Source organism: Homarus americanus, unplaced genomic scaffold (genome assembly GCF_018991925.1).
Source record: "Homarus americanus isolate GMGI-L3 unplaced genomic scaffold, GMGI_Hamer_2.0 scaffold11022, whole genome shotgun sequence".
In the NCBI taxonomy this organism is placed as follows: domain Eukaryota; kingdom Metazoa; phylum Arthropoda; class Malacostraca; order Decapoda; family Nephropidae; genus Homarus; species Homarus americanus.
Window position 1 is genome coordinate 11,520,478 of NW_024737068.1, and position 13,593 is coordinate 11,534,070.

The following is a 13,593-nucleotide window of genomic DNA, read 5'->3' on the forward strand; positions in this document are numbered from 1 at the left end:
CGGAATTTGAAGAAGTGTAGACGGAGACAGAAGTTGCCCGCCTTGCTCCTGTCTAAGCTAACCGTGTGGGTAATTTAGACATTGGGTTGGTTATTGTAGGTAATTTAGAGCTGTCTGTCTGGTCGGCTGTCCTCTATATCGGCACTGGTTCTAGACAGTCAACTCTATCCTATAATACGGGTGTTTTAAGGTCACATTTCGTACTACGCCGATCTGACTAAACGGGTTCTTGCCCAAGGATGTTATCTATTGCCTGGCCGTAAAGATTAGGGGTGGTGATGGACTCCTTGAGATTTGATAACTTTTTGTGGTACCATTGATAGTTGTTGTCAGTCTCTGGTGGATGATTTTGTAGGAGTTCTTACTCAAATCTTTCTAACTAAAGTGTGTAGTAGCTGCTAGTTGATGGGTCTCACTACCAGGTCTCTATGTATTTCAGGTATGGTTCTATTATATGAGGGTCTTTCACCTCTGATGAATCTATAAAGGCTTCGTTCTGGACCACCTGTAGTGTTTATATTTGAATGGTGGTGCTCAGAGTGTGAACATGGACTGCTGTGGAGGTTAATATTGCTATGATGAATGATTTAACCTGGTGCTGTTTTATTTCCTCAGGCAGGGCGATGAAACGGTACAGGTGTGTCATTGGCTGTGTAATAGAGGAAGGATAGAGGGGACGGAGGAGGGTGAGAGGTCGATGGAGAAGGGAAGGGATGGGAGGGGGAAGCTACAGGGAAGGGTAGGTGGGGTGAGAGGGGAAGGGGGGTGAGAGTAGAATACAGTAGAGGGTAGGGGGAGGGGTTAAAGAGAGGGGGGAGAGGGAAGGATGAAAGGGAGGAGGGGTGAGAAGGAGAGGGGTGAGAAGGAGAGGGGAGGAGGAGATTGAAAGTATTGGTTTAGTCGTGTGTGTGTGTGTCCACATACTTAAACACACTCACACACACACACACACACACACACACACACACACACACACACACACACACTTACACACACTATTTACGCACCTCAGGAGATTAAACTCTAAATTCCTTTCCAAATTCTAACCTCATTTACAGCTTCTTAAAAAATGTCTTTTGGGTTTATTTAAAACTTGATGATGGAACACTTAAGCTGGCGATTAAGACCACGTGGTAATAAAAAAGGTTTCTGATGAGAAAGTCTTCACCTTGGCCTAGTTTCTGAGGAATTTGGTCATTAATGTATCATAGTTGGCTACCTGATGACGAAAGTGCCAAAGCTGCGGAGAGGACTTGCTACTGCAGTGCCAAAGGTTAGGCTAGGTTAGGTTAGGTAGAAGACTCGTATTATCAGTGCCAAAACTTACTTAGCTGTCCCGTGGGGGTAGTAAAAGCTATGTAGATGAGTCTTAGCTCACATGTCTCCTGTCACACCTCTTTAGTGATAGCTATCTGTCTTACCACTAATTGCTAGCTAACTACTTAACCACTAATTGATAGCCGACTCATTAGCCTTCCACATATGATAACCCATATAACCTCTAATTGCTAGTTGGCCACGTGATCTCTAATTGCCAGCTAACTACCGCACCTCAAATTACCCACCAGCAAACTAACTAATCTCCTCCTATTTCCTTCTAACCTGAACAACTACCTTAATGGCCTGAGGGTTCAATAATAATCTTTAATGGCCAAGATGAGATTGTGATTAAAGGTGACGCCCTCAGGCAGGTAAGGAATTGCTAATTAACTTGCTCCCCCCCTCTCCCCCCCACCCACCCAACAGGTGTTGTGGGAGGAAAAGTGAGGAGGTGGAGGAGGAGGGGTTGAGGGGTGATGTAGGTGTGTCGAGATGTTTTATGACTTGTTTTGATGTTGACGTTTAGTGGGGACATACATACATACATACATACATACATACATACATACATACATACATACATACATACATACAAGCATACAAGCATAGTTTCGTAGAGGATGATGGAAGGATGGTGTTCTCCGCTGTTAGTTATTAAGTCAGACAGACACACTCCCATCTGGTGTTGTGTAGAGAGCCAGCTGTGTTATAAACTGCTAATATGAGTAATGTCATGCAGTATCTTGGTCATGAGGCTGTGTAATATAATAGTCATGTGAAGTAATGTCATGCAGTATCTTGGTCATGAGGAAGCTGTGTAATATAATAGTCATGTGAAGTAATGTCATGCAGTATCTTGGTCATGAGGAAGCTGTGTAATATAATAGTCATGTGAAGTAATGTCATGCAGTATCTTGGTCATGAGGAAGCTATGTAATATAATAGTCATGTGAAGTAATGTCATGCAGTATCTTGGTCATGAGGAAGCTGTGTAATATAATAGTCATGTGAAGTAATGTCATGCAGTATCTTGGTCATGAGGAAGCTGTGTAATATAATAGTCATGTGAAGTAATGTCATGCAGTATCTTGGTCATGAGGAAGCTGTGTAATATAATAGTCATGTGAAGTAATGTCATGCAGTATCTTGGTCATGAGGAAGCTGTGTAATATAATAGTCATGTGAAGTAATGTCATGCAGTATCTTGGTCATGAGGAAGCTGTGTAATATAATAGTCATGTGAAGTAATGTCATGCAGTATCTTGGTCATGAGGAAGCTGTGTAATATAATAGTCATGTGAAGTAATGTCATGCAGTATCTTGGTCATGAGGAAGCTGTGTAATATAATAGTCATGTGAAGTAATGTCATGCAGTATCTTGGTCATGAGGAAGCTGTGTAATATAATAGTCATGTGAAGTAATGTCATGCAGTATCTTGGTCATGAGGAAGCTGTGTAATATAATAGTCATGTGAAGTAATGTCATACAGTATCTTGGTCATGAGGAAGCTGTGTAATATAATAGTCATGTGAAGTAATGTCATGCAGTATCTTGGTCATGAGGAAGCTGTGTAATATAATAGTCATATGAAGTAATGTCATGCAGTATCTTGGTCACGAGGAAGCTGTGTAATATAATAGTCATGTGAAGTAATGTCATGCAGTATCTTGGTCATGAGGAAGCTGTGTAATATAATAGTCATGTGAAGTAATGTCATGTAGTATCTTGGCCATAATAAGGTTTTTTATGACCTACTGACACTGAGGAGTAGTGAGCCAGTACGGATGTTGATATCTGTCTGGTTCTGAGAAATGTGTATGTGTGTGACTTACTGCTGGCGTGTTTCTCTCTCTCTCTCTCTCTCTCTCTCTCTCTCTCTCTCTCTCTCTCTCTCTCTCTCTCTCTCTCTCTCTCTCTCTCTCTCTCTCTTTAATTCCAATTCACGAAAATAGAATAATCTAATATATTTTTATTTCGATTTTTTTACCCGTATTTATTTAACTCGTTAGTGGTATTAATCCGACACGAGACTGTCAGTATCACGACCACTGGGAGATGGCTTACTCCGTCTGTGACACATTATATCTCTCTTTCACTTTCTCTTTCGTTTTTGTCCTTTCCCTTTATATTATCTCTATTTTCTTCTCTCTCACACACACACTTATAAGCATGAGTAAATATAACCTTCTCGGGAACCATCTCGTAAGTCTGTCCACTGAGATTATTACCCTGAAACGCATTTCTTGACATATCAGTGGTGTAATATATCGTGTGATGGTGATGATGATGGTGGTGGTGGTGGTGGTGGTGGTGGTGGTGGTGGTGGTGGTGGTGGTGGTGGTGGTGGTGGTGGTGGTGAGTGGTGGTGGTGGTGGTGGTGGTGGTGGTGGTGGTGGTGGTGGTGGTTGGTGGTGGTGGTGGTGGTGGGGGGGATGATGTTGGTGATGATGTCAGTGATGATGATCATGATGAAAATGACGATGATGATGATAATTATGATAGTGATGACAGGCATAACGATGATAATGATGATGATGTTGATGACGACGATGATAATGAGGACTATGATATTAGAATCAAAGATGATTAACAAAATTTATGTAGATAGTACTACTAATAAAAATCATAATATGTATTAATGGTGCTAATGATAGTATTAACAAAAACAGTTATAAAATAATAATAATAATAATAAAAAAGGAACATTTTAATGAGAGATAGAAAGAGACAGGAGACATGACAAATGAGAGAAAGAGAGAGAGAGGGGGAGAGAGAGACAGACAGTGAGTGGTGATTGGCCAGACACCTACCAATGAGAGAGTCACTTAAGCACACACACGAAACGACCTTCTTCTCAGAACACCGTCTCATGAATGCCACTTAACGTCACCACTTAACTCTTGAGTCAACATTGTTTTAACTGTCATTATGAGAGCAAGAGGCAATATGCTGATTTTTGGCAGGCTTTTTATATTGGGGGGCGGGAAGGTAATGTTTTCTTCTTCTTCTTCTTCTTCTTCTTCTTATTCTTCTTATTCTTATTATTATTGTTATTGTTGTTGTTGTTGTTGTTGTTGTTGCTTTTGTTTTTTCGTGTTCATCATCCCTATTAAAATCATTATCTCCATCATTATCATCATCATCATCATCATCTGTCATTATCCCCCTCCCACACATACACACACACACACACACACCCTAAAAGGGCACAAGTCAACAGCTTCACTAACAACCCTTGACCTTGGACTGAATAGAGGTCAGTCCTGGCGGAGGTCCTAAAGTAATTATACCATGAACTTGAACTTTACGTAACACTTACAAAATGAACTTAAAACTTAAATAAATATAACATAAATAAATTCATTTTTTGAACTTGAAACGTCGCAATGGTCATACAATTAGAAAATAAACTTAAGAATATATATGAATGTAAAGGAAATAAGTTCTCTTTTTTTTAACTTGAAACGTCAGAAAAGATCATAGGGTAAAAGAGGTTCATTAGGTTATTAATGTCCAGAAAATGAACTTAATTGTGTTGAAAATAAACTTATGAACAGTTCAATCTTAGGTTCATTTTTTTTTACTTGAAGTGTAAAAGAAGTTCATGTTTTAGGGAAGTTTGCATTGATAGTACGACCATAAAAATAAACTTAAAATTCGTATACATGTGGTTAATTATATCTGAAAGTTTATTTTTCTGTACTCTAAGGCTCAGTAAGATCATAAGATATTAATAGTCTAACACTGGAAAAAAACAACTTTCTAATGAATCATAGTGCAGAGAGAGTTCATACCCTGATATAACTTTGAACTTAAAAACAAAAACATCCTATTTACCCGCCAGTATGTAACCCTGAACTTGAACTTCTAGACATGTTATATAGCAGCTTTTTTTGGAGGGGGAGGCAGATTTGAATTTTTAAAAACAGATGAACTTGGAAAAATTTTATTGAACCAAATTATATGACCTGGTATCTTTCATTCTCTACCCTCCACTTCCTCTCTCACCCTCTCCCTTCCATTCCTCACACTCTTCTCTTATCTACTTCCTTTACCCCTTCTTTCTCTTCTCTCAATTCCTTCCACTATTATTAATAATCTTTTCCCCTCCACTTCTCCCCTCTTCGTCCATCTCCTTTCTTACCCTCCATCCCTTCCTCCCTCCCTCTTCTCCTCCTCTTCTCCTACCTTCTTCTCTACCTTCCACACTTATCCTCCACTTACCGTACCCACCTCCCTTCTCCCCTCTCCTCCAACATTCACCCTTATTCTCCTCTCCCCATTCCTCCTTTATCCCCTCCTCCAACATTCACCCCTTATCCTCCCACTCCTCCCCCTTCCTTCCTCACCCCTCCTATACCTCTTCCTCTCTACCCACTCCCACTCAGCAGTACTGTCGTGACCACCACATAACAAGTGGGCGGGTGGGCGGGGGTTAGTCAACCTCTCGCGTCATCTCTGTGTACGTGAGAGAGAGTCAGTGTATCAGATCCAAACTGTAGCCCAGTTCTTCCTCCTACACACACACACACACACACACACTTCTAACCCTTTGAGTCCTGGAGGTTTAAAAATATTGTCCTCGCAAGGGTCAAAACATCATCTTCAGAGGGTTAATCATCGTCATCACAAAGGTTAAAGCATCATCCTCAAGGGGTAAACCACAATTTTCAATGTTTAAAACTTCGTCCTCAAAGGGTTAACATATCAGCCTCAAAGGGTTAAGTGAGTTTTTAAGTAGGATTTTATAAATTACGTAAGTGTGATTTCATATAATTTGAACTGTTAAGTAATTGTATAAATTTAAAAGTTAGGTAAATGTTTTTTTTTAAGGGGATTACCCCACCCGGGCACAGGTCACTGACCCACATCGGGGCCTGGGGGGCGAAGTTGTAATAATAATAATATTAATATTAATAATAATAATAATAAAAATAATAATAATACCAGTAATAATAATAATAATTCAGATAAGTAAAATTTATAATAAAAAAAAAAAAAATAATAATAATAATAATAAAGAACCATAAAGAAATACATAAATGAAAAAACAAATATTAAGAGTGAGAAACAATATACAGTATGTATGTTGTGTTGTCAATAGTAAGAGAAACAATTGAGACCCTGCAATTGTGTGTAAATGAGGCAGAAAGTCAGATCAGCAACCTGGGACTTGGTCACAATTTTTGTGATGCCATATGGCAGCAGGGTCTACCATTAGACAACACATTATGCTTCCAATATCTTCCCAGGCGGTAGTACCTCCCTGTTTGGTAAAAATTTAAATTTAATGTGTCTTTAATTCAGTATTGAGTTTAAGTTAAGATGGTAGGTTAAGACATTATATATTATATACAACTTCTTTGTTTAAGTGTTAAATTTATGAAAGTTGAAGTTTAAGTAAGTGAATTAGAATAATGTATAATAGGTAGAGTAAACTGAAAATATAAGTAAATTTAACGTTTTGGTGGGTGTATTGCATACGGTTTACGTAAATGACTTTCAGTAACATGTAAACTTATGTAGATGTCTTTAGCAGGTAGTAGGCAGCTACCAAACAGGGAGGTACTACCGCCTGGGAAGATATTGGAAGCATAATGTGTTGTCTAATGGTAGACCCTGCTGCCATATGGCATCACAAAAATTGTGACCAAGTCCCAGGTTGCTGATCTGACTTTCTGCCTCATTTACACACAATTGCAGGGTCTCAATTGTTTCTCTCACTATTGACAACACAACATACATATAGTGTTTCTCACTATTGATCTGATTTATATTTTTCCAGTATACTCTGTAAGGCAGCCACGATACCTATATATTTATACCCACTTAAAAAGCTGTCGAGAATACTTTAAATTCATTAAAGGAGTCTTACAGAATATGTAACTGATCTCGTAGGTAGTGAAGATACAGCGCAATGTTGACTAGGCCTTTTTTCGGTACACAAGGAGGCAGAGTAGCCGGCACTGCACTCGACCACTTTCACTTCCCCAAATGTAAAGTTAGGCACAGCCATTTACAGCTGTTCCTATAACTACAGTACTAATAAACCCCATTATTCCTAAAATTTATCACCTACAGTCACAAGCCTTAATTTCTAACCCACCTTGGCCAGAGGGAGGGTTGAATCCAGCGGTCTTTCTGATCGACGGCTCACCGTGGCAGCACACAAACAAACACACAACCCAATATATCATGAGACGTTCGACTACCCATCACCACCGGATGTATTTAAACAGCACCGTCGCTTTTTCACAGTTAATTACTTTTATTAATACAAAATCTTAGACAGCCAATATAAATTAGACAAGAACTAAATAACATTTGAAAATAATGAATATATTATAGAAGCTGTGGGAGAGTCGAACCAGCTTTAGTTGGTGACACCCCGGCTATCACTTCCTCCCCTGTCCCATAACTGTCTCACACTCTTCTTCCCGTCAACACTGTCCCCGTTCTTCCTCTCCTTACTAGGTCATTCTCCAATCCTTTAATTATTGATATGCACACGTGTGTGTGTGTGTGTGTGTGTGTGTGTGTGTGTGTGTGTGTGTGTTATAAAAAACATAGAAACGAAGTTCGTGAAGTTACAATCAGACTTAGTGCGTCAGAGGTACAGTCACAAGCCCTAACTTGTAGCCCACCCTGGCCAGAGGGAGAGTTGAATCCAGCGGTCTTTCTGAACGACGGTTCACCGTCGAAAGAATAAGATGTGTAACCTAACCAACAGGGAGCTTCGCCCCCCGTTAGTTAGGTTACAACACGCCGTATATAACATATTTATGGTTAAGTCACCTGTTATTTAGTGCTGGGTGTATATTTGACATCATTTATGTATATACGAGACTATAGGCGATATAGAGTGAAGGAAGAGCAAGGATAAGACACTTTAAATACAGACAGTTAAACTTAATTCTGCCGAAAATAAAAATATTAAACTATTACAGCGAACTGTGGCAACTCTTGTGTGAAACTCTGCAGGTAATGTTATTAATTACATCCCTGAAGCAGCTAAAATAAAGTTATACATTGTTATTACAACAACACCATTCATTATTTTCACAAGTCGGGTATTTGTTTCACTCACCATGTCAAGCGTCAGCACGCAATGCTCCTCTTGAATGCTCTACTCTCACGTAATGCTCCTCTTGAATGCTCTACTCTCACGTAATGCTCCTCTTGAATGCTCTACTCTCACGTAATGCTCCTCTTGAATGCTCTACTCTCATGGTTATGGTCACGTTCCAAAGTTTGCTTCACTTACTGAAGCTGTTCGTCTCTGCCACAGTATCAATAAAATAGTTATTTCCAATATGGGCTGTTGTTCATATTATTTATTCATTGAATTGTTGTGTGAAAAAGCAACAGTTATGTGTAAACCCTCCCAGTGTTGACTGGTGTTCGAACGTCTCATAATATGTTGGGTTGTGTGGTCGTTCGTGTGTTGTCACGGTGAGCCGTCGCCAGTCGTTCAGAAAGACCGCTGGCTTCAACTCTCCCCAGGGCCGGATTCAGGAGTGGGCAAAGTGGGCAGCTGCCCAGGGGCCTGCACATATTACAATATTTTATTTATTTGTTTATTCATTTGGATTATTTTTATTTTCATTCTTTAAAATTCATGTTTATCTATTCCATCACGTAAAACTATGTTCAGCAAGAAGCGTGATAGAAATTAGGCTAGCTACTCCTTGAAATTCATGAATACCTGGTTTTCCTATGAACCGTATATTTTTAATGAATGCTATTGTTTGTGTTGCTAATAATATATTTAGAATTCCACAAACATATATTGTAGAATGTCCTCAATATAACTGCATATGGCTTCAAAATTGTCCAAAGAAGTGTTCAAATTTCAAAATTTTCCCGGGGGGCTTACAGCGCCCCCCGGAACTCCCAGATGTTTAGGCTCGCTTCACTCACCACCCCACCCTCTTGGATAGTTATAATGAGGGGGGCCTCCACAAAGAGGCTGCCCATGGGCCTCCACAGGTCTAAATCCGGCACTGACTCTCCCTTCGGCCAGGGTGGGCTATAAATGAAGCCTTGTGACTGTACATCACATCATTAAAATTCTAGTCACTACCAGTAGATAACGGACCCACATTACATACCTGAAGTACCAGACCACAATACTTAATATGTTTAGAGTTACCTGAAATACCTTCTTTATCACCTCTCTAATGAGTTGTTAAGGTTTACTGATAACATTCCACACACACACACACACACACACACACACACACACACACACACACACACACACACACACACACACACACACACACACACACACACACACACACACTCACACACACACACACACACACACACACACACACACACACACACACACACACACTCACTCACACACACACACACACACACACACACACACACACACACACACACACACACACACACACACTGTCTCTTTTATCTCTGGGTCACTGACAGGTATTAAAAACCCAGAATGCCTCATCTGCTCAAGCTGATATAAAACATAGAGTCTCTTTGCTCTCTGTGTGTGTGTGTGTGTGTGTGTATTATTATGGATGTTATTTTTATCAATATTGGTCATATTGATGACAATGATCATGATATTATTGATAATATTGATAGTGACAAAGAAACTATAAATAGGAATATTGATAAAGATGATGACAACTATTATTATTATTATTATTATTATTATTATTATTATTATTATTTCTAGAAACAACAATTACGGGCACGTGTGATATGAGTGATACATAACACATAGATAAGACACAGGAGAGACACATAGGTAAGACATGCATAGAACACAACCATAGACACTGAAGGTTAATATTATATAGGTTAAGACATGCGGTGAATGTGGGTTACAACGCGCCAGACATGCGTGGGACATGCGGTGAACGAGACAACGGCGTGAGTCATGCGCTATATCGGGTATCAACCGCATGACGTCACGGTGTTGTGTCCCTGGCGCAACCATTAAATGTCTTCATATATTTTCATAACTGGCTGACTGGTGCTCACGTCTTCCCACGACTCAGCAACAAACAGTCACTTTTAAATAGATGTTGTTAAGTAAGGTTTATGATGATGTTTACTTAAGTGTATAAATTTACGGAGTTTAAGTATGTATTTACTTTATCGGATATAATTAATTCTCTTGAAGAGGTTTGTTTTTCCTAGTATGATCAGGTGTATAAATCAAATGCCTCCTTTGTAAGTACTTAAGTGAGTTTATTGATACATGATCTATTGTAAGTCTTCTATTAATTATTTTACCTTTACCTGTATCTGTGTCTACAACTGTACCTCTATTGTTTCCTACCGTTGTAACTCTACCTATATATGAACCTATATCTGTATATGTACCTCTAATTATACCTGTATCTGTATATAAACTGTACCTGTCCTGCTGTATGTGTTATAGTAGTGTGTGTGTGTGTGTGTGTGTGTGTGTGTGTGTGTGTGTGTGTGATGCCTTCATGAGTGCCGCCGCGGGAGACGATTACGGGTGTTCACAAGAGATAATCTCCCTGTAGCCTCCCTTGTATTACTTCCTCCTGACGACACACACACATCATCTATTATATCACCCACTCCCCCCTCACAGACACATCATCTTCTCATACTGTTGTTCCTCGCATCAGGTTTTCATGCAGTAGGTTGGGTTGAGTGGCTCCATAAGGTCACGGGTCAATGGTGGTGGTGTGGGCAGGTTATACACGTGACTCTGGGGTCTTCCTGCCTCATAATAAAAGAATCCGGTCCGTTTAGTAGTTCATAGGAAGGCTGTCCAGTCACTTGATGTATATTTCTGGTGTAGCAACAAGGTCAGTTAGGTTAGTTTACCACAGGATTCATTTAATTTTTTTGTAGAGGAATAGATGGTGAAAGAATATTACTGCTGGAAGACTAAAATATACCCATTTTTTACTAAATGGAGAGACAAGTTTAGAGTCTCTTATTCCTTAAATTTCTGTTTCTTCATCTTCAAAACACGAGCCATAACCCAACCTCTCCCTCTAACTATACAGTCACACAGTTCTCCTTACCTCGATCATCTCCAAGGTCATGGGCTGTGTCGTCAACAAACAGCCAACTACTCACCCCTCACAACACCTGCACCTCCTCCCTTGTTTCTTTCCGGCAGTAATACCACAGACCAGTTTCCTCCCCTGACTCACACCCTTGACTTTCTTCTTGACAACTACAGTGAATCTTGTTGTACTTGATGGATCTAAACTCTTCAGACTTTCGACAGATTTTGGTATGAGTCTCTCCTTGCTAAATTTTCCTCTCCCTTATTCTTTAATTTCCCAGATTTCCTTCCTTCTCTCCAGCCTTGTAGAAACTCTCTCTCCCAAAATTGAATCACACCTCAGACTTGCACCCCATGTCGTCCCCTGCCACTGAGTCTTTTCCCTATATTTAGCCTTCGTCAGTGCAAGACATTCTGCTGCACTATACCTTCAGTCTTTTGCAGTGAATAGTTTTGACCACTACATTTGTCTCTCTCTCCCTACACTTTTCATTTGTTTAAGAAGCAACATCCATACAGTATTGGACGGTTCATATTATAACAGCATCCTAATCAATAATGGAGTACCTCAAGGTTCAGTTCTTGCTCCTACCCTCATCTCTATCCACCACTCCACCCAGCATCACACATGACTAAGTTGTTGACACACTTACACCAAAGTTTATCCCCTCACTCCATTCCCTACACCCAGGTAAGTCCCAATCGATCACCTGAATGTCACCAAAGCCCATAACACACATATTGGGTTCGATGACTGATACACCAGTAATAATATAACATTCAGTAGCACCAAAACATAAACATTAACTATTTCTCACCCACTAGATTATGGCCAGCCTCTACCTTCATTCAGTAACACCCACTACCACACCACTCACCAGTCCCCAGTGTTAATATCCTTGGGGGGCTTACTGTAACTGGTAACCTTTCTTGAACCATAACTTTTCCGACACACTGTAAACAAAACAAAATAAAATAAATAAAATCCCACCAAAAAACTAGACTGCCTCCTACTGTGTGGGTCAGCTTTTTACCCTTAACGTGGAGTTGTGTCGGCCCTTACGTGGAGTAATACTGTACTGTGTGGAGGTGATAACGTGAGGCAAATACATTTACCTGTTAGAATTGTGGTTGAGGGAGAGAGAGAGAGGACGTAAAGCTTGATTTCAAGTGGGAAAATCCGGTGTATATATGTGTGTGTGTGTGTGTGTGTGTGTGTGTGTGTGTGTGTGTGTGTGTGTTTAACCATACATTCACACATCTCAAAGAGCTAAGTGTATATATTTCAGTGCAGACGATAGTTGCCTTCACATAACTGTACCAAGTGTGAGCCAATGACACCATCACCACCGACACCACCACCATCACCTCCACACAGTAACCCTTGTCACCACCAACGCTACCACACCAACATTGTCGCCACCAACACTACCACACCATCATCATCATCATCATCGTTTAGGAGGGAGATAGGAAGAAACTGGTTCACAAATAGGGTGGTGGACGAGTGGAACAAGCTTAGCAACTTTGTAGTAAGTGCTGGAACGCTGGAAAGTTTCAAAAGGAGGCTAGATAGATTCATGGATGATAGAGAGTGGTAGTAACTCTCGACAGGAGCTGCCATGCACAGGCCAACCGGCCTATTGCAGACTCCTTATTTTCTTATGTTCTTATGTTCTTATCACCACCCTGACAGTCATCTCTATCGTAACATCATCTTATCTGAGGTAGAGTCTCAGCGCAACAGTGATATCCTTTTGCTCACCATTTTTGTCTCGTAAAAAAAATCTCCATTTAAGGGAATTTATTCACTTACGAACATTAAAGAAACATTTGTCCGGAGTCTCTAAGGTTCATACAGTGCAATAGGTTCTCCCCTATATTCCCTTCCCCCTCACCCCTCCCCTAGATCCTGGCTGGTGATGTCAGAACTCAACTGACTTACATTACACTACAAAGATAACATCCAGAATGGCGTTTAAGTTGCACTGAGACTCTATCGTTGCCTCATTCTTTCTTCTGCCACCAATCAGTGAGAAAATTATCATATTGTAAGATCCTTTGAGAATCTATCAATGAATCACAACCTCAATCAGCCAATCAGAGGCGCTGGAAAGTCTCCTGTTAAGGTGAAAAATCAACGTAAGATCTTTTATTGAGAATCTTATCCTTGTGTTACGGTACGTCACACCTTGTGGTTGGTAGTACCTCCGTCACCTGGCTGGTGTGACGCCCC

General features: G+C 40.2%; 1 protein-coding gene across 1 annotated transcript in view; it reads right to left on the reverse strand.

Annotated features, from left to right (window-relative positions):
- The window catches only part of LOC121872842 (leucine-rich repeat extensin-like protein 5), a 21,189-nt gene that overhangs the window by 7,406 nt on the left and 190 nt on the right, over positions 1 to 13,593 (reverse strand). The window lies entirely within an intron of this gene.